This window comes from Ranitomeya imitator, chromosome 2 (assembly GCF_032444005.1).
Source record: "Ranitomeya imitator isolate aRanImi1 chromosome 2, aRanImi1.pri, whole genome shotgun sequence".
NCBI classification, from domain to species: Eukaryota; Metazoa; Chordata; class Amphibia; order Anura; family Dendrobatidae; genus Ranitomeya; species Ranitomeya imitator.
In genome coordinates, this window is record NC_091283.1 from 178054521 (window position 1) to 178075353 (window position 20833).

Consider the following 20833-nt stretch of genomic DNA (forward strand, 5'->3'; position numbering starts at 1 on the left):
GCTACCCCACACGATCCAACTGTTACCAAGCCCCCACTCTTATAAGTGTGCTTTAAAAACACATATCTTTAAGGCTATGTGCACACGTTCAGGATTTTTCGGGTTTTTTTTTCGCTTTTTTATGGCCATTTTCAGCAGAAAAAAAACGCTAAAAAAAAAAAAAGCTTTTCCTGCACAAAAAGTCCAGGAAAATTTTTGCAGACATTCCTGAACGTGTGCACATAGGCTTGTTTAGGCTATCACCTCAACTCACTACCTAACTTTCCCCGTTTCCTCCTTCTAAATATTATTCATAATCTGCTCCCTCCTATTTTCATCTGTCTTCACACGCACCATGCACATAATAACTGCACTTAAACACAGTGGCTGATGACCGGGGATCATGCAGATTCATATGAAAATCTCTATTTATTACAATTGCTAGATCTGAAATAACAAGCACTTTTCACTTATCGTGTCCCCTTATTTCCTTGTAGATTGTAAGCTTGCGAGCAGCTCCTCACTCCTCCTGTAACGGTCTTTACTGGTATTGAATTTATTTTTCTGTATATGTCCTCGCTTAATTGTAAAGTCCTGTGGAATACGTTGGCGCTATACAAAATAAAATGATTATTATATATTGGGCAGGAACTGTAACCCATAAGCACACAGCGATCGCATTGCTGGGGTAGGGCGCAGAGCGCTTTTGCACTCGTGCATCGGAAACACAAGCCATTTAAAAAGGCCACGGTCAGTAATTAACAGCTGCATTTAAATGGTTAATCAGAAGCGATGATTGAAGCTGTTACAGGCAGGTGCTAGCTGTGTTGCACAGCTGGCACCTGTTGACTATGGTGCAGGTTCAGTTCCTGAGCCTGCTGCTCTGCATACCTCTTGCATCCATGATGCAAATTTACATTATGTAGTAACAAAATAAATGCAAATTATCAGATATCCACAGATTCTCAGTTCCACAGACTTTTAAAGGAGTAGTATTGCACATGCTCGAGCGCCATAGCATTCAGTGGCGTGCTCAGTATGTTGTCACCTCTTGACACAACCCCTTTAATAGACAAGGTCCCTTTTATTGAACAGCAGCTATAAAGATCATCTTTCTCTGGAGGACCTGTCCTAGATTATAAGGACAACCATTGATTTGATCGTGCACTGTGTAATACTTAATTTCTTCAGTGGTGGTGCTGCAGAGATAAGACGCAGTTACCGCCAAGGTTTCCCTACAGATCACAACTGATCACTAATCGCTGAGTGCCCAATTAAAGCTGTGTTCCCCAACTCCAGTCCTCAAGAGCCACCAACAGGTCATGTTTTCAGGATTTCCTTAGTATTGCACAGGTTATTGAATGCTTGTCTGTCCATGTGATGCAATTATCACCTGGGCAATACTAAGGAAATCCTGAAAACATGACCTGTTGGTGGCTCTTGAGGACCGGAGTTGGGGAACACGGACTTAAAGGATCATGGTCAATGAGCTGATTCATTAACAAGTAACTTTTGGGCCTAATTAAGCACTCACATAAAATATCCCTGTATCTTTTTTTTTTTTTGCACATTCTCTTCAACTGGGAGTTTATATCCTTTCCCTTTTGAGCAGAAAGTAAAATCATTTTTCTATTTTTAACCAAGGAAACCACAAACCACCCAAGCATGATTTTGTGTTGCAACCATGACTGTGAAGATCTCCCTGTGGTCAGAGCTGCATCAATTTTCTACAGCACGAATATGTGAAAGAAACTACTGGCAGCAAAAAGGGACATTATGTTCTGACATAACGAAAGGAGTGCACCACTCAGGGGCCCAGAACCTAAGGCACTTTCCCTACAAACCCACCCTCGTAGCTACGACCCCAGGATTATATGAAGAAATAGTCATATAATGTAAATGGGGGCAGCCTAACTGTCCCCAACAAAGATTGGACATGTTGTTTTTCAACATGCACAATCTTTCTTTTCCCTAAAGATAGTTAGCACTGGGATACCAATGTGAACGCTGGACTATATGGTAGTGAAAATCTTGTTGCTCATGTCTACAACCTCTGGCAAAAAATTATGGAATCACCGGCCTTGGAGGATGTTCATTCAGTTGTTTAATTTTGTATAAAAAAGCAGATCACAGACCTGGCACAAAACTAAAGTCAATTCAAATGGCAACTTTCTGGCTTTATCAGGAGTCTGTCACCCCCAAAATCATATATGAGCTGCGGCCACCGGAATCAGAGGCTTATCTACAGCATTTTGTAATGTATTCTGCAATGCTGTAGATAAGCCCCCGATGTAACCTGAAAGATGAGAAACAGAGGTTAGATTATACTCACCCAGCGGCGGTCCCGCTGCGGTCCGGCGCCTCCTATCTTCATACGATGACGTCCTCTTCTTGTCTTCTTGCCACGGCTCCTGCGCAGGTGTACTTTGTCTGTCCTGTTGAGGGCAGAACAAAGTACTGCAGTGCGCAGGTGTGGGAAAGGTCAGAGAGGCTCGGCACCTGCGCACTGCAGTACTTTGTTCTGCCCTCAACAGGACAGACAAAGTACACCTGCGCCGGAGCCGCAGCAAGAAGACCAGAAGAGGACGTGATCCTATGAAGATAGGAGGCGCTGGACCGGACCACGTCACTCATCGGACCGGACCTCAATATAATATAACCTCTTTTTCTCATCTTTCAGATTACATCGTGGGCTTATCTACAGCATCATAGAATCCATTACAGAATGCTGTAGATAAGCCCCTAATACCGGTGGCAGCAGCTCATATACGATTTTGGGGGTGACAGATTCCCTTTAAGAAACACTAAAAGAAATCAAGACCAAAAAATGTGGTAGTCAGTATTTGTTACTTTTTTTAACCAAGCATAGGGTAAAAATTATGGAGTCATGAAAAACCAACAAACAAACAAAAAAAAAAAAACACTCCAAAACATCACTAGTATTTTGTTGCACCACCTCTGGCTTTTCTAACAGCTTTCAGTCTCTGAGGCACAGACTTAATGAGGGTCACACAGGACTCAATCTGGCTCCAACTTTCTCTGATTGCTGTTGCCAGATCAGCTTTGCAGGTTGGAGCCTTGTCATGGACCATTTTCTTCAACTTCCACCAAAGATCTTCAATTGGATTGAGATCCGGACTATTTGCAGACCATGACATTGACCTTATGTGTCTTTTTTTCAAGGAATGTTTGCACAGTTTTTGCTCTATGGCAGGAGTCATTATCATTAGTGATGAGCGAGAGTACTCATTGCTGGGGTTTTCCCCAGCACGCTCGGGTGGTCTCCGAGTATTTGTAACTGTTAGGAGATTTAGTTTTTGTGGACGCAGCTGCATGATTTACGGCTGCTAACCAGCCTGAGTACATGTGGGGGTTGCCTGGTTGCTAGGGAATCCCCACATGTATTCAAGCTGTCTATCAGCTGTAAATCATGCAGCTGAGGAGGCAAGGAAAACCAAATCTCCGAGCAGTCACAAATACTCGGAGATCACCCAAGCATGCTTGGTTAAACCCAGGCAACGAGTATACTCGCTCATCACTAATTATCATCTAGAAAAATGATTTCATCATCCCCAAACATCCTTTCAATCGATGGGATAAGAAAAGTGTCCAAAATATCAACATAAACTTGTGCATTTATTGAAGATGTAATGACAGCCATCTCCCCAGTGCCATTACCTGACATGCAGCCCCATATTATCAATGACTGTGGAAATTTGCATGTTCTCTTCAGGCAGTCATCTTTATAAATCTCATTTGAACGGCACCAAACAAAAGTTCCATCATCATCACCTTCCCAATGCAGATTTGTGATTCATCACTGAATATGATTTTCATCCAGTCATTCACAGTCCACGTTTGCTTTTTCTTAGCCCATTGTAACCTTGTTTTTTTCTGTTTAGGTGTTAATGATGGCTTTCGTTTAGCTTTTCTGTATGTAAATCCCATTACCTTTAGGCGGTTTCTTACAGTTCGGTCACAGACGTTGACTCCAGTTTCCACCCATTCGTTCTCCATTTGTTTTGTTGTGCATTTCCTGTTTTGGAGACATATTGCTTTAAGTTTCCGGTCTTCATGCTTTGATGTCTTCCTTGGTCTACCAGTATGTTTGCCTTTAAAAACCTTCCCATGTTGTTTGTATTTGGTCCAGATTTCCACAAAGAAGCCAGTTTAGGCCTTTGGACCAGCAATCAAGCTGGAAAGGGAAAAGCATGCGAAATAGTGGCGCAAAAAAAGTGTCCACAAAATGCTCATCCAAAACTAGCCTGTGACTAATACCTCAAAGCCCTGAGCCCCCATTGAGTCAAAAATACAAATGTCATGGACCACTTCCCAGTCAGCAATGAGAAATCCAATTATATTGAAGTTGTTCAGCGCTCGTTTACCATCCTGTATACATAGAACAATGAGCAGCACATATTTTGTTCATATGGGGCAAAGTGCTTCCGATAATACTTTCAGCTTATCATTTAAAAAAAAAATAAAAAAAAATCAATCTTTAAGACTGGATCAGGTAGGCAAAAAGAGAAACAATACTGAAAACATTCCGGTTCACACTGGTATTTTGTAAAAACACAGCAGAAAGGATATTGATGCAAAAAATATATATATGATATGAAGAAAATAAAGACAATTTATCGATCTAATCCTATTGACCCAAAATTAAAAGTAATATCACAACACCATAATAACTTTATACATGTGAAAGCTATAAAATATCACAAATATATAGGGATATTACATCACCTGCCCTGTGCACTCCACATTCTGTGCCACTGGCCCACTGCAAACACATCCTTTGCTGCACGATTTTATGCAGATGTGGGTTCTATTAGTTTTCATTGTATTGTTTGGTATTGTGAATTTTATTGCTGTGATTCTTTTTATCTTGTACCAATTATGCTAAATTTCTTTTCTAATATTATATACAGTGGGGAAAATAAGTATTTGATACACTGCCGATTTTGCAAGTTTTTGCACCTACAAAGAATAGAGTGGTCTGTAATTTTTATCGTAGGTACACTTCACCTGGGAGAGACAGAATGTAAAAATAAAAAAGCACATTGTATGATTTTCACATGAATAAATTGTATTTTATTGCATGAAATAAGTAGTTGATCACTTATCAACCAGAAGGAATTCTGGCTCTCACAGACCTGTTCGTTTTTCTGTTAGAAGAAGCCTCCTAATCTGTATTCATTACCTGGATTAATTGCAGCTGTATGAACTCGTTACCTGTATAAAAGACACCTGTCCACACACTCAATCACACTCCATCCTCTCCACTGTGGCCAAGACCAGAGAGCTGTCTAAGGACACCAGAGACAAAATTGTAGACCTGCACAAGGCTGGGATGGGCTACAGGACAATAAGCAAGCAGCTTGGTGAGAAGGCAACAACTGTTGGCACAATTATTAGAAAATGGAAGAAACACAAGATGACTGTCAATCTTCCTCGGTTTGGTACTCCATGTAAGATCTCACCTTGTGGGGTAAGGAAAAATCTGAGAAAGGTCAGGAATCAGCTAAGAACTACATGGGAGGACCTGGTCAATGACCTGAAGAGAGCTGGGACCACAGTCTCAAATATAACTGTTAGACACTACGACGCCGTCATGAATTAAAGGGAACCTGTCACCTCAAATTGGGGGGATATTTCAATGAGTTTTTACCGGTCCGATGGGCGGCGTTTCCTCTTCATTTCTCCACTCCGTCCGTTCCTGTTGTTCGCAATATGTTAGTGAATTAATGTTTGTGTGCGCCATGGTTGGCGCATGCGCAATGCAATCTTCGGTGGCGCACGCGCAGTATGCTTTGCCCAACAGCGGGCAAAGCCGAAAAGCATTACTGCGCATGCACCCGTGCAATATGTCCCGCAACACAGCAAAATACTTCCGGGACACAGTGCGCGGGCGCATGCGCAGTAATGCTTTTTGGCTTTGCCTGCAGTTGGGCAAAGCATACTGCGCATGCGCCAACTATGGCGAACACAAACTCTAATTCACGAACATATTGCGGACAACAGGGACGGACGGGGTGGAGAAATGAAGAGGAAACGCCGCCCATCGGACCGGTAAAAACTAATTTAAATATCCCGCCAATTTGAGGTGACAGGTTCCCTTTAAAATCCTGCAAGGCATGCAAGGTCCCTCTGCTCACACCAGAACATGTCCAGGCCCGTGTGAAGTTCACCAATGATCATCTAGATGATCCAGAGGAGACATGGGAGAATGTCATGTGGTCAGATGAGACCAAACTAGAACTTTTTGGTATCAACTCCACTCGCTGTTTGGGAGGAAGGAGGAGGATTAGTACAACCCCAAGAACACTGTCCCAACCATGAAGCATGATGGGGGAAACATTATACTTTGGGGGTGCTTTCTGCAAAGGGAACAGGATGACTGCACCGCATTGAAGAGAGAATGGATGGGGTAGTATATTGCGAGATTTTGTTCAACAACCTCCTTCCCTCATTAACCCCTTTCTGATATAGGACGTACTATCCCTTCGAGGAGGGGTGGGCCCGTATGACCACCGACGGGATAGTACGTCATACGCGATCAGCCGCGCTCACGGGGGGAGCGCGGCCGAGTGTCAGCTGACTATCGCAGATGACATCCGGCACCATGTGCTAGGAGCGGTCACGGACCGCTCCTGACACATTAACCCCCGACACACCGTGATCAAACATGATCGCAGTGTGCTGGCGGTACAGGGAAGCATCGTGCAGGGAGGGGGCTCCCTGCGGGCTTCCCTGAGACAATCGGTACAAGGCGATGTACTCACCTTATACCGAGCGTCTCCTCCCTGCAGGCCCCGGATCCAAAATGGCCACGGGGCTACCTCCGAGTCCTGCAGGGAGTACTCCCGGGTCCAGAGCAGGCGCCTGTAAGCCTGCGGCAGGGCACACCAGATCGCTGATCTGACACACTGCTCTGCAAAGTGTCAGATCAGCGATCTGTCACTATACAGTGATGTCCCCCCTGGGACAAAGTAAAAAAAAATTTTTTTTAGATGTGTAAAAAAAAAAGAAACGTCCTAAATAGGAAAGGTTAGGGTTAGGGCTACAGTTAGGGTTGGGGCTAAAGTTAGGGTTGAGGCTAAAGTTAGGGTTGAGGCTAAAGTTAGGGTTTCGGTTACATTTACGGTTGGGATTAGGGTTAGGGGTGTGTCAGGGTTAGGGATGTGGTTAGGGCTATGGTTGAGATTAGGGTTAGGGGTGTGTTTGGGATAGGTTTTCAGTTAGAATTGGGGGTTTCCACTGTTTAGGCACATCAGGGCTCTTCAAACGCGACATGGCGTCCGATCTCAATTCCAGCCAATTCTGTGTTGAAAAAGTAAAACCGTGTTACTTCCCTTCCGAGCTCTCCCGCCCAAACGTATGGGGTATCAGCATACTCAGGACAAATTGGACAACAACTATTGGGGTCCAATTTCTCTTGTTACCCTTGGGAAAATAAATATTTGGGGGGCTAAAAAAAATATTTTTGTGGGAAAAAAATAAATTTTTATTTTCACGACTCTGCGTTAAAAAACTGTAGTGAAACACTTGGGGGTTCAAAGTTCTCACCACACATCTAGATAAGTTCCTTGGGGGTCTAGTTTCCAAAATGATGTCACTTCTGGGGGGTTTCTACTGTTTAGGTGCATCAGGGGCTTTGCAAATGCATCGTGACGCCTGCAGACCAATCAATCTAAGTCTGCATTCCAAATGGCGCTCCTTCCCTTCCGAGCTCTGTCATGCGCACAAACGGTGGTTCCCCCCACATATGGGGTATCAGCGTACTCAGGACAAATTGGATAATTTTTGGGGTCGAATTTCTCCGGTTACCCTTGGGAAAATACAAAACTGGGGGCTGAAAAATAATTTTTGGGGAAAAAAAATATATATATATTTTCACGGCTCTGCATTATAAACTGTAGTGAAACACTTGGGGGTTCAAAGCTGTCAAAACACAGCTAGATAAGTTCCTTAGGGGGTCTACTTTCCAAAATGGTGTCACTTGTGGGGGGTTTCAATGTTTAGGCACATCAGGGGCTCTCCAAACGCAACATGGCGTCCCATCTCAATTCCAGTCAATTTTGCATTGAAAAGTCAAACGGCGCTCCTTCCCTTCCGAGCTCTGCCATGCGCCCAAACAGTGGTTTACCCCCACATGTGGGGTATCGGCGTACTCAGAACAAATGGCACAACAACTTTTGGCATACAATTTCTTTTGTTACCCTTGGGAAAATAAAACAAATTGGAGCTGAAGTAAATTTTTTGTGAAAAAAAACACTTTTTTTCAAACATTCCAAAAATTCCTGAAGGGTTAATAAACTTCTTGAATTTCTTGAATGTGGTTTTGAGCACCTTGAGGGGTGCAGTTTTTAGAATGGTGTCACTCTTGGTTATATTGGTGTTGTAAAAATGAGAAATTGCTGGTCAACTTTTAACCCTTATAACTCCCTAACAAAAAAAAAATGTTGGTTCCAAAATTGTGCTGATGTAAAGTAGACATGTGGGAAATGTTACTTATGAATTATTTTACATGACATATCTCTATGATTTAAGGGCATAAAATTTCAAAGTTGGAAAATTGCAAAATTTTAGCCAAATTTCCGTTTTTTCACAAATAAACGCAAGTTATATCGAAGAAATTTTACCACTATCATGAAGTACAATATGTCATGAGAAAACGGATACGTTGAAGCGTTCCAGAGTTATAACCTCATAGAGGGACAGTGGTCAGAATTGTAAAAATTGGCCCGGCGCAAACCACCCTTGGGGGTAAAGGGGTTAATAGAATTGCAGATGGGTCGTGGCTGGGTCTTCCAACATAATGACCCAAAACACACAGCCAGGGGAACTAAGGTGTGGCTCCATAAAAAGCATTTCAAAGCCCTGGAGTGGCCTAGCCAGTCTCCAGACCTGAACCCAATAGAATATCTCTGCAGGAAGCTGAAACTCAATGTTGCTTCCAAAACCTGAAAGATCTGGAGAAGATCTGTACGGAGGAGTGGGCCAAAATCCCTGCTGCAGTGTGTGCAAACCTGGTCAAGAACTACAAGAAACATCTGACCTCTGTAATTGCAAACAAAGGTTTCTGTACCAAATATTAAGTTCTGTTTTTCTATTGTATTAAATACAGTATATACTCGAGTATAAGCTGAGATTTTCAGCCCACTTTTTTGTGCTGAAAGTCCCCCTCTCGGCTTATACTCGAGTCATACCCAGGGGTCGGCAGGGGAGGGGGAGCGGGGGCTGTCTAATTATACTCATCTGCTCCTGGTGCGGTCCCTGCACGTTCCTGCTTCTTCCAGCGCCGCATTTTCTTCCTGTAGTGAGCAGTCACATGGTACCGCTCATTATAGTAATGAATATGCGGCTCCACATCCCATAGAGGTAGAGCCGCATATTCATTACTGTAATTAGCGGTAACGGTGACCACTCACTACAGGAAGAAAATGCGGCGCCGGGGAACAGACGTGCAGCGACTGCGCCAGGAGCACAGGAGCAGGTAAGTATGACGGGGCAGTGCGCGATACTCACCTGCTCCTCATTCCACCATTGGCGCCGCTGTGTCTTCCGCAGTGACGCTCAGGTCAGAGGGCACGGTGACGCGATTAGTGCGCGCCGCCCTCTTCCTGAACGTCGGCGCAGAGGATGGGAAGACACAGCGGCGGTCAGCGGTGGAACGGGAAAGGTGAGTATAGCAAGTGCCGGGGGCCTGAGAGTATGTAATTTTTTTTAATCGCAGCAACAGCATATGGGGCAAATATCTGTATGGAGCATCTTATGTGGCCATGTGCAGCATTATATAGGGGCAAATATCTGTATGGGGAATCTTATGTGGCCATGTGTAGCATGATATGGGGGCAAATATCTGTATGGAGCATCTGTATGGGGCCATGTGCAGCATTATATGGGGGCAAATATCTGTATGGGGCATCTAATGGGGTCATAATCAACATTTGTGGCGCATTGTACGGGGCAAATATCTGTATGGAGCCTCTTATGTGGCCATGCTTAGCATTATATGGGGGGAAATGTCTGTATGGAGCATCTTATGTGGCCATGTGCAGCATTATATGGGGCAGTTATCTATATGGAGCATCTTATGTGGCCATGTGCAGCATTATATGGGGGCAAATGTCTGTATGGAGCATCTTATGTGGCCATGTGCAGCATTATATGGGGCAGTTATCTGTATGGGGCATCTTATGGGGCCATAATCCACATTTGTGCAGCATTATATGGGGCATATTTTAATATGGAGCATCTTATGGGGCCATCATGAACTGTATGGAGCACTATATGGGGCTCCTGATTCAATATGGATATTCAAAAACACTTAAACTACTGATGTCTCAATTAATTTTACTTTTATTGGTATCTATTTTTATTTTTGAAATTTACCAGTAGCTGCTGCATTTTCCACCCTAGGCTTATACTCGAGTCATTAAGTTTTCCCAGTTTTTGTGGCAAAATTAGGGGGGTCGGCTTATACTCGGGTCGTCTTATAATAGAGTATATACGGTACTTATTTCATGCAATAAAATGCAAATTAATTCTGTAAAATTCATACAATGTGATTTTCTGTATTTTTACATTCTGTCTCTCACAGGTGAAGTGTACCTATGATAAAAATTACACACCTCTCGCAAACTTGGCAGTATATCAAATACTTATTTTCTCCACTGTATATATATACATACATTTATCCTAAACTTAAATTGTCGCCATGGTATTCAATTCATATATTATTTTGCATCCATATCCACCTTTCTGAAAGTTTTTTTTTTGTTTAAAATAAAAACAGTGTGAACAAGGTTCGGGAGTATTGGCTTGTTTATTTGGCTTGTTTCCTGTATTCCGTTTCTCTTTTGCCTACCTAATACATTCATATAGATTAGTGAGTCTTTACTTTTTTTTGTAGGACACTAAAGTGAATTGAAGTACAATAAAAAGTGTGGCGGTTTATAGCAAATACGTTGTAGGAAATATACCCCGCCTTTAGAATTCATACTTTAGGGTGTCAACCGTAAAGGATTAATATCAGGATTTTTTTGCTGGTTTAACATCAAATTACCCAGTGAAGGATCGTTTTGCTCTTTCATTGCAGACATGTTTACATCGGCAAATAATTGGGAACGAGACGGGACGATTATCAGATTACCACTGAAACTTTTTGCCAGTTTTTAGGCCGTCCAGACTGCCATGTTGCAGCCGCATATAATCTATGAACTGTAGTGCACTGCCCATAGATGTTTATGGTGCCCTACCGTATCTACCACGACGTGCCGTATTATGGAAGTATTCTCCCCTGAAAGCAATAGTATGTCATATAGCGAGACTCTGTACACAGACCAGCAATCTGATCGGTATTAAAAAAAAGAATGAATTACAAACTAATTAACCACTTGATTCCCTAATTTCTGAGTCCATCATCGTTAACGCCGACTCTCTCATCCCTTCTTCGCTCATAGAGTTAAAAAGAATTGTACATAGCGGTCACTTCCATGAGTAGGACACAAATGCTTAATCTGAGGCTTGTAGGTTCCTGTATGTGTGATGTGCCACCATCGCCAGTGATGAGAGCTGGCACCTGACTAAATGAGACATTAGGATAGCCTCATCTCTGCGTATATATATATATATATATATATATATATATATAATTTTTACGTCTTTTGGATGGCTTTAGTTTGCGAGTTCTGCGGCACAAAACTATGGCAGCAACTTTGTGCATTCTTTTAGTTAACTTCACAGTAAAATCATCTGTAAAAAAAGTGCTGGATAAATATTATTATTATTATTATGAGACAGGGACGTACCTGCTGGCGTGCCTATGTAGGAGGGCGCAGCCAGGCTGAGGATGGCCAGGCCTCTGCCAGCCTCCCAGACCAGCTCTGTCTCACTCCCTGGTCTTCAGACTCACAGCCACAAACTGCAGCAGCAGGAAGTGATTCCAACTCACATGGACTTTCTCTGACCTCACCCTCCATGGCAACAGGGAATTTAAAGGGACAGCTTTCCACGTCCTGTAACGGGACAAAACAGTATCTTTTCAAATCAATTATATCAACGTTAGGTAGCAATGCGTAAGAACAAAAGTGGCAAACTATCACAAGTTATTCAAAAATGAAGAGCAAAATGATCCATACAAAACATAAAAGCAACATCTGTTATAAAAGCTCATAAAAGCTGAGTGACCACAAATTTATTATGGTATGCACAAACATAAAAGTAGATGGTGGGCTGTCTCACTGGCCATTCACATAAGATAGCCCTCTCCAGACTCCCCCAAATACACGAGCGCTCATCCCGGCCAAGTCATGTTCTTCTACCAAATTCCCCTCCATGTCTGTATGGTCCTTGTGCACTGGGCACAGTCATGGGGGACAGAAAAGGGTCTTCCCCAAACTGTTCCCACAAAGCTGGAAGCTACACTGGAACCTTCACTGGGACTAAGAGGCCGCCCCCTGATAACAATCCCATAGCGTTATCCTCCTCCACCATCTGTACAGCGGGCACAGTGCAGTCAGGGGGTAACATTCTCCTGGAATCACCAAACCCAGACTCCTCCATCAGACACCGGGTAGAGAAGTGTGATCCATCACTGCACACAGCACGTCTCCTCCAGAGTCCAGTGGTGGCGGCTTTACACCACTCCATCCGACGCTCGGCATTGTGCTTGGTGATGTAAGGCTGCATGCAGCTGCTCTACCATGAAGCTCTCGATGGGGGCGAGTTGTTTGTGCTGATGTTACACCAGAGGAGGTCCGGACTCTGCAGTTATGGAGTCAGCAGAGCGTTGGTAACTTTTCTGCCCTCTGCTATTCAGCCCCCCCCCCCACACACACACACACTCTGTAACATTATGGGGTCTCCACTTTGTGGCTGAGCTTGCTGCGGTTCCTTCCACTTCTCAATAATATCACTCACAGGTGATGGGTAAGACTTAGGAGGGAAGAAATGTCATGGACGGACATGCTACCCCGGTGGCTTACAGAAAAGCACTGATATCAGTGAGCTCTGCACCATCGGCCACTCTCTGTCACATGTTAGTAAAGGCAAACGTCATGGTGGTGGGGGGGGGGGGGGCGGAGGCTATACACTGGAGATCAAGGGGCAGGATATAATACACTGGGGGTCAAGGGGCAGGTTATAATACACTGGGGGTCAAGGGGCAGGATATAATACACTGGGGGTCAAGGGGCAGAATGTAATACACTTGGGGCAAGGGGCAGGATATAGTACCCTGGGGGGGGGGGTAAGGGGCAGCAGGATATAATACACTGGGGGACAAGGGGCAGCAGGATATAATACACTGAGGGGCAAGGGGCAGCAGGATATAATACACAGGGTGGCAAGGGGCAGCAGGATATAATACACTGGGGGGCAAGGGGCAGCAGGATATAATACACTGGGGGGCAAGGGGCAGCAGGATATAATACACTGGGGGACAAGGGGCAGGATATAGTACACTGGGGGCAAGGGGCAGCAGGATATAATACACTGGGGGACAAGGGGCAGCAGGATATAATACACTGGGGGACAAGGGGCAGCAGGATATAATACACTGAGGGGCAAGGGGCAGCAGGATATAATACACAGGGTGGCAAGGGGCAGCAGGATATAATACACTGGGGGGCAAGGGGCAGCAGGATATAATACACTGGGGGGCAAGGGGCAGCAGGATATAATACACTGGGGGACAAGGGGCAGGATATAGTACACTGGGGGCAAGGGGCAGCAGGATATAATACACTGGGGGACAAGGGGCAGCAGGATATAATACACTGGGGGACAAGGGGCAGCAGGATATAATACACTGGGGGGCAAGGGGCAGCAGGATATAATACACTGGGGGGCAAGGGGCAGCAGGATATAATACACTGGGGGACAAGGGGCAGGATATAGTACACTGGGGGCAAGGGGCAGCAGGATATAATACACTGGGGGACAAGGGGCAGCAGGATATAATACACTGGGGGACAAGGGGCAGCAGGATATAATACACTGGGAGGCAAGGGGCAGGATATAGTACACTTGGGGGCAAGGGGCAGCAGGATATAATATACTGGGGGCTAGGGGGCCAGATGTTATACACCTAATAGGGAAGGAGAGGGACCAGATGCTATCCACCAGGGGGCGAGGGGCTGGATGAAAAACTTGAATTTAATAATTAAGACGAATGTCTCAATTCTTTTCTTTAGAGTATTTAGAAGGATGTTCCGATGATGATCACCGGTAAATATGAATTTCCCTACAGCACCACTGTATACCCATTTTCAAGAATGTGACAAATAAAATGCTAATACAATCTATTTCAAATTCTACATTTCTCCGCATTTGGCAGACCCTGAAAAGTTGTGCCCCCTTGTTTAAGGACTGGTAATAGTACCATCATCCAGACGGGTATGTGCTATATTTGCCAGCAGTGTCAGATGTGTTCTGCTCTCATAACCTGGCTCCCTGCGTCACATGAACATATCATCCATATCATATATCATACAGGCATGTCACTATGACCACACCACAGAGGAATGAGCTGTCCTAACATATTGTAGGTTGTTGGGGAGTATGGTGTTCTCGATGCCAGGTACGAGCTATATGCCTAGATAGATGCCAAGCACAGCCAGCAGGGCTTTATTTACACAGGAAGTCCAATGGTAAGGGAAGATGCCGCCCGCAGCCATAGTAAAATAACGTGTTTCCTGAGAGCTTGTGCCAGCACATGGGCTTACTTTGCTGAGATTTCCATTAATGAAATCCATCATGCGTGGACGGTGGATGTGCACACTACATGTATGGAGCTGATGAGCCCCATCCATACAGGGCAAGCATCAGCCGCTGGTACCGGAGTGTCACCACTACAATAGGAGCAAAAGTAGCTGCAATCACAGCAGTATAAACTCTATGGCTGGGGAGGGCAATTCATTCCCACATGAGAGACTGTTGTTGAGGCCTAACAGGCTGAGCTTAATTCTGCTCGTTATTATTTTATATTAATGCTTATCACTTAATGTTGAGCAGAAATAAGTCTGTTGACTAGATGCTACAGCTAATACGTGTTACAATAAGCCCCATCACTTGCACCTAATCAAAACCATATCATTTACTGCTTTTTATAAAGTTTACAAATCACACTGCTCCTGTAATCTAGCATTAAGTATAGATGTACCTTGATCAACAACAATCCCCAGCACACAGTATAATGGACTCCCACAGACACTGTATGATGGACTCTCACAGCCCCCCACACAAACAGCACGATGGACTCCCACAGCCCCCGCAGACATAGTATAAGGTACTAACCCAGACACTGTATGATGGACTCCCACAGCCCCCCACACAAACAGCACGATGGACTCCCACAGCCCCCGCAGACATAGTATGAGGTACTAACCCAGACACTGTATGATGGACTCCCACAGCCCCCCACACACACAGCATGATGGACTCCCACAGACACTGTATGATGGACTCCCACAGACCCCCGCACACACAGCATGATGGACTCCCACAGCCCCCCGCACACACAGCATGATGGACTCCCACAGCCCCCCGCGCACACAGCATGATGGACTCCCACAGCCCCTTGCAGACATAGTATGAGGTACTACCACAGGCCCCCGCACACACAGCATGATGGACTCCCACAGCCCCTCGCACACACAGCATGGTGGACTCCCACAGCCCCTCGCACACACAGCATGATGGACTCCCACAGCCCCTCGCAGACAAAGTATGAGGTAAGGTACTACCACAGATCCCCGCAGACACTGTATGAGGGACTCCCACAGCCCCCCAAACACACCGCATGATGGACTCCCACAGCCCCTCGCACACACAGCATGATGGACTCCCACAGCCCCTTGCAGACATAGTATGAGGTACTACCACAGATCCCCGCAGACACTGTATGAGGGACTCCCACAGCCCCCCGCATACACAGCATGATGGACTCCCACATACACTGTATGATGGACTCCCACAGCCCCCCGCGCACACAGCATGATGGACTCCCACAGCCCCTCGCACACACAGTATGAGGGACTCCCACAGCCCCCCGAACACACAGCATGAGGGACCCCATAGCCCCCACACACAGTATTATTGATCCCTGCTCCTGCTCACACCCTATGATGGACCGCATAGCCCCTTCACACACAGCCACCTTGCACACACACTTTTTGGAGGATTCTTGTTTAGCAGGTCTCTTAAACAAAAACTAGATTATGAAATCACATAAAAACCAGCTGCAAAAAAAAAAAACAGCTATAAAAACGTTAGAAAATCTCTCAAAACTGGTTCAGGAAACTAAAAAGCATTTCCTAAACTGGTTTCCCCTAGAACAGTCATGATTTTTTTTACTGTGAGGGGGAAGAATCAAAAGTGATGATGGGTCCACTGGGACTTATTCACCCAAGGGCCTGCATAAACCTGGCACCAGCCCTGGGTGCCCCAATGTCACACACAGAGGCCTGCTATGTACCCAGTAATGTAACATGCCGCCATGTTGTGCCACATCAACATAAAAATAGGGACAGGGTAACAATTTGGCAAACTCTCAGCTGAAACTTCAATTTAAACAAGAAAGTTTCCACTTACTGACAGGAGTCAGAGATCTTGGCCATGTTGAGGTATAGGAACAAATTATTTATTAACGTGCAAATAAACCCACTTTATTGTATGCGCTTATGGGGCCTGCACAGTATCTAAAAGCCTCCATTGTAAGAACAGGCTAAATCGTTGCCCATAGCAACCAATCAACTCATTGCTTTCATCTTCTAACCCTCACAGGAAAGATGTAAGCCGCATTCTGATTGGTTGCTACAGGCAGCAGCTCTTCTTGGTCTAAAACTTGTGATTATACACGAGACCTACCTGGATCTGTGAGGGCTTGGCCATTGTTTTGGTTCTTTACATTTTGGTATATTTTTTAAAGGTTTTTGCAATAGAAAAGCACCAAATTAATTTCTACACCTCATATTCTAATTAAACAAATATCTAAGTCCGTGTTTAAGTAAAAAAAAATAAATTGAATTGAAACAGAAAAAAAAAGGTAATTTTACAAAAACCGTACCCACAAACAGTATCAGCCAACATGTGAACCCGGCATACACAGGTCAGCATAATAAAAATGCCAAATAACATTGACGTCAATGGACTCCAAGTACGCAAGGACGATTTGCAACCCAAAAAATCCACCAGGTTTGAATATATTTGCAGCAGTCATTTGGTGGGGGTGTTAGGCTATGTTCACACGCTGCGGATTTTGCTGCAGATCCGCAGCGTTTCCGCAGCTGCGGGTCCGCAGCAGTTTCCCATACGTTTACAATACAATGTAAACCTATGGGAAACGCAATCCGCAGTGCACATGCTGTGGAAAAAAACCGCGCGGAAACGCAGCGGTTTACAGTCTGCAGCATGTCACTTCTTTGTGCGGAATCCGCAGCGGTTTTACACCTGCTCCATAATAGAAAACCGCAGGTGTAAAACCGCAGTGGAATCTGCACAAAAACAGCGGTAAATCCGCAGGAAAAACGCAGTGCCTTTTACCTGCGGTTTTCAAACAAAAATCCGCACACCTCAAGGATACGTGTGCACATAGGCAACACCATAGACAATTATCACACTGCTTCATATTAACACCATTATTGAGGCGCATCTGTGGTAAAACTGCTACATCGGAATATGCCCCAGTCCCCAAAATACCTCACACAAACAGAGGTAAATAAGAATAACATCCTGCAGGCCTTTTACAGACAGTCCAATAGGGGTTAGTACAGCCATGGCCAAAATTTTTGAGAATGACACCAAAATTATATTTTCACATGATCTGCTGCCCTCCGGTTTTTATTAGTGTTTGTCTGATGTTTATATCACATACAGAAATATAATTGCAGTCATATTATGAGTACCAATAGGTTATATTGACAGTTAAAATGAGTTAATGCAGCAAGTCAATATTTGGAGTGTTGACCCTTCTTCAAGACCTCTGCAATTCTCCCTGGCATGCTCTCAATCAACTTCTGGACCAAATCCTGACTGATAGCAGTCCATTCTTGCATAATCAATGCTTGCATTTTGCCAGAATTTGTTGGTTTTTGTTTGTCCACCCGTCTCTTGATGATTGACCACAAGTTCTCAATGGGATTAAGATCTGGGGAGTTTCCAGGCCATGGACCCAAAATCTCTGTTTTGTTCCATGAGCCATTTAGTTATCACCTTTGCTTTATGGCAAGGTGCTCCATCATCAGGGGCTGACTGGCAAATTTTAGCCTGGGGGGCAAGTACACAGCAGTGGCCCATGAGTAGCGGCCCATCCTTAAAGGGGTTGTCGGATCTTAAAGGGCACCTGTCACCCCGAAAATCGCGGGTGAGGTAAGCCCACCGGCATCAGGGGCTTATCTACAGCATTCTGTAATGCTGTAGATAAGCCCCCGATGTTACCTGAAAAAGGAGAAAAAGACGTTATATTATACTCACCCAGGGGCGGTCCCGCTGCTGGTCAGGTCGGATGGGCGTCTCCGGTCCACTGCAGCGCCTCCTATCTTCTTTCCATGACGTCCTCTTCTGATCTTCAGCCACGGCTCCGGCACAGAATGCTGTAGATAAGCCCCTGATGCCGGTGGGCTTACCTCACCCGCGAATTTCGGGGTGACAGGTTCCCTTTAAGCTACATGTCTACAGTCACTATGTGTGAATCCTCACATCGTGCGCACTATGCTCTGTGAGGATTCTCCGGTGCCTGCGCCGGGAACAGGTTGTCCTGTGACGGCAAACATGCGAGAGATATATATATAACACACACGCACAGTCCCAATGTATAATTGACACACGCACAGCCCCACTGTATATATAGTGCACACACGCACAATCCCACTGTATAATCACACACACACACACACACACAGGGCCGGACAGGGACAAAAAAGCAGCCCTGCCACAAAAAACCCCACCAGTCCACATACTCAAACACTCCCCACCCCCAATCAGTGAATTTTGCTATACTTTGTCTTGCCCTTCAACACTCCTCTTATAGGCGTTATTTGAAGAGCCACATGTGAATGGCGCCGAAGTGCGCATGATCGACCACAGGTCCATTTACATGGTGCTCTTTAGCCACGTAGCATATTGCCCAGCCACGTAGTTCATGTAGTATATTGCCCAGCTACGCACAGAGCCACGTAGTATACAGCACAGAGCCACGTAGTATACAGCACAGAGCCACGTAGTATACAGCACAGAGCCACATAGTATACTGCCCAGCCACGTAACTGGGCAGTATACTACGTGGCTCTGTGCTGTATACTACGTGGCTGGGCAATATACTACGTGACTGGGCAGTATACTACGTGGCTCTGTGCTGTATACTACGTGGCTGGGCAATATACTACGTGGCTGGGCAGTATGCCCAGTTAGGTAGTATACAGCACAATCACATAGTATATTGGCCAGTCACGTAGTATGCACCATATCCCTGTTAAAAAAAAAAGAATTAAAATAAAAAATAGTTACATACTCACTTCCTGGAGCCTCCGGATCGAAGCGTCCGTTCCCCGATGCTTGGCGCGCGGTCCGGTCTGAAGATTGCATTGCGGTCTCGCGAGAACGTACGTCATCATCTCGCGAGACCGCAATGCATGCAGCGGTCACCGGGACGTCGCGCGGAGCGGAAAAGGCTGGTTCCTGATCCGGGGGGGCCACCGGAGGGTGAGTATGTAACTATTTTTTATTTTTTTTATTATTTTTAACATTAGATATTTTTACTATTCATGCTGCATAGGCAGCATGAATAGTAAAAATATGGTCACACAGGGTTAATAGCAGCGTTAACCGAGTGCGTTACACCGCGGTCAATGCTGCCATTAACCCTGTGTGAGCGCTGACCGGAGGGGAGTATGCGGACGCCAAGCACTGACTGCGGGGAGTAAGGAGCGGCCATTTTCTTCCGGACTGTGGCCGTCGCTGATTGGTCGCGGCAGCTATGACAGGCAGCTGGCGAGACCAATCAGCGAATGAATAACCGTGACAGAAAGAAAGAAGGACAGACGGAAGTGACCCTTAGACAATTATATATATATATATATATATATATATATATATTTAAGACAGCATTATACTATGTTATGATGCATACATCACATAAGAGACACTGTGACTGCTGAATATATATCACATTGAAACTACTGTATATACAATATATAGTTGATACTGCGACTGATGTGTATAGTTGTAGTATCACCTATATATTGTATGTGATACTGTGACTGCTGTACATACATTATATAGGTGAAACTGATATATATATATATATATGTATATATATATACACACTATATAATTGTTGTCTAAGGGTCACTTCCGTCTGTCTGTCTGTCACGGTTATTAATTCGCTGATTGGTCTCGCCAGCTGCCTGTCATGGCTGCCGCGACCAATCAGCGACGGGCACAGTCCTTACTCCCCGCAGTCAGTGCCTGTCGCCCGCATAATCCCCTCCGGTCACCGCTAACACAGGGTTAATGCCGGCAGTAACGGATGGCGTTATGCCGCGGGTAACGCACTCCGTTACCGCCGCTATTAACCCTGTGTGTCCCCAACTTTTTACTATTGACGCTGCCTATGCGGCATTAATAGTAAAAAATGTAATGTTAAAAATAATAATAAAAAAAACCTGCTATACTCACCCTCCGTAGTCGCTCGCGCCGGCCGCCTTCTTCCGTTGCAGGTTCCGGTGGCAAAGATGGTATGGGAGAAGGACCTGCCATGACGTCACGGTCATGTGACCGGGACGTCATCACAGGTCCTGCGCTCATACCAACCCTGGGACCGGAAGCTGCCGTGGACTACAAGGGGCCC

At 45.1% G+C, this 20833-nt stretch overlaps 1 protein-coding gene across 3 annotated transcripts in view; it reads right to left on the reverse strand.

Annotated features, from left to right (window-relative positions):
- NACC2 (NACC family member 2) overlaps nucleotides 1–12002 on the reverse strand; it is a 219486-nt gene extending 207484 nt beyond the window's left edge. For 2 of the 3 annotated variants that reach the window (XM_069748121.1, XM_069748117.1), the window contains exon 1: nucleotides 11796–11903. The gene's annotated coding sequence lies outside the window, so the exon portion shown is untranslated. Of the gene's footprint in view, nucleotides 1–11795 lie in introns of all 3 variants that reach the window. The other variant, XM_069748125.1, reaches the window with a different exon arrangement.
- Nucleotides 12003–20833: the final 8831 nt, after the last annotated feature.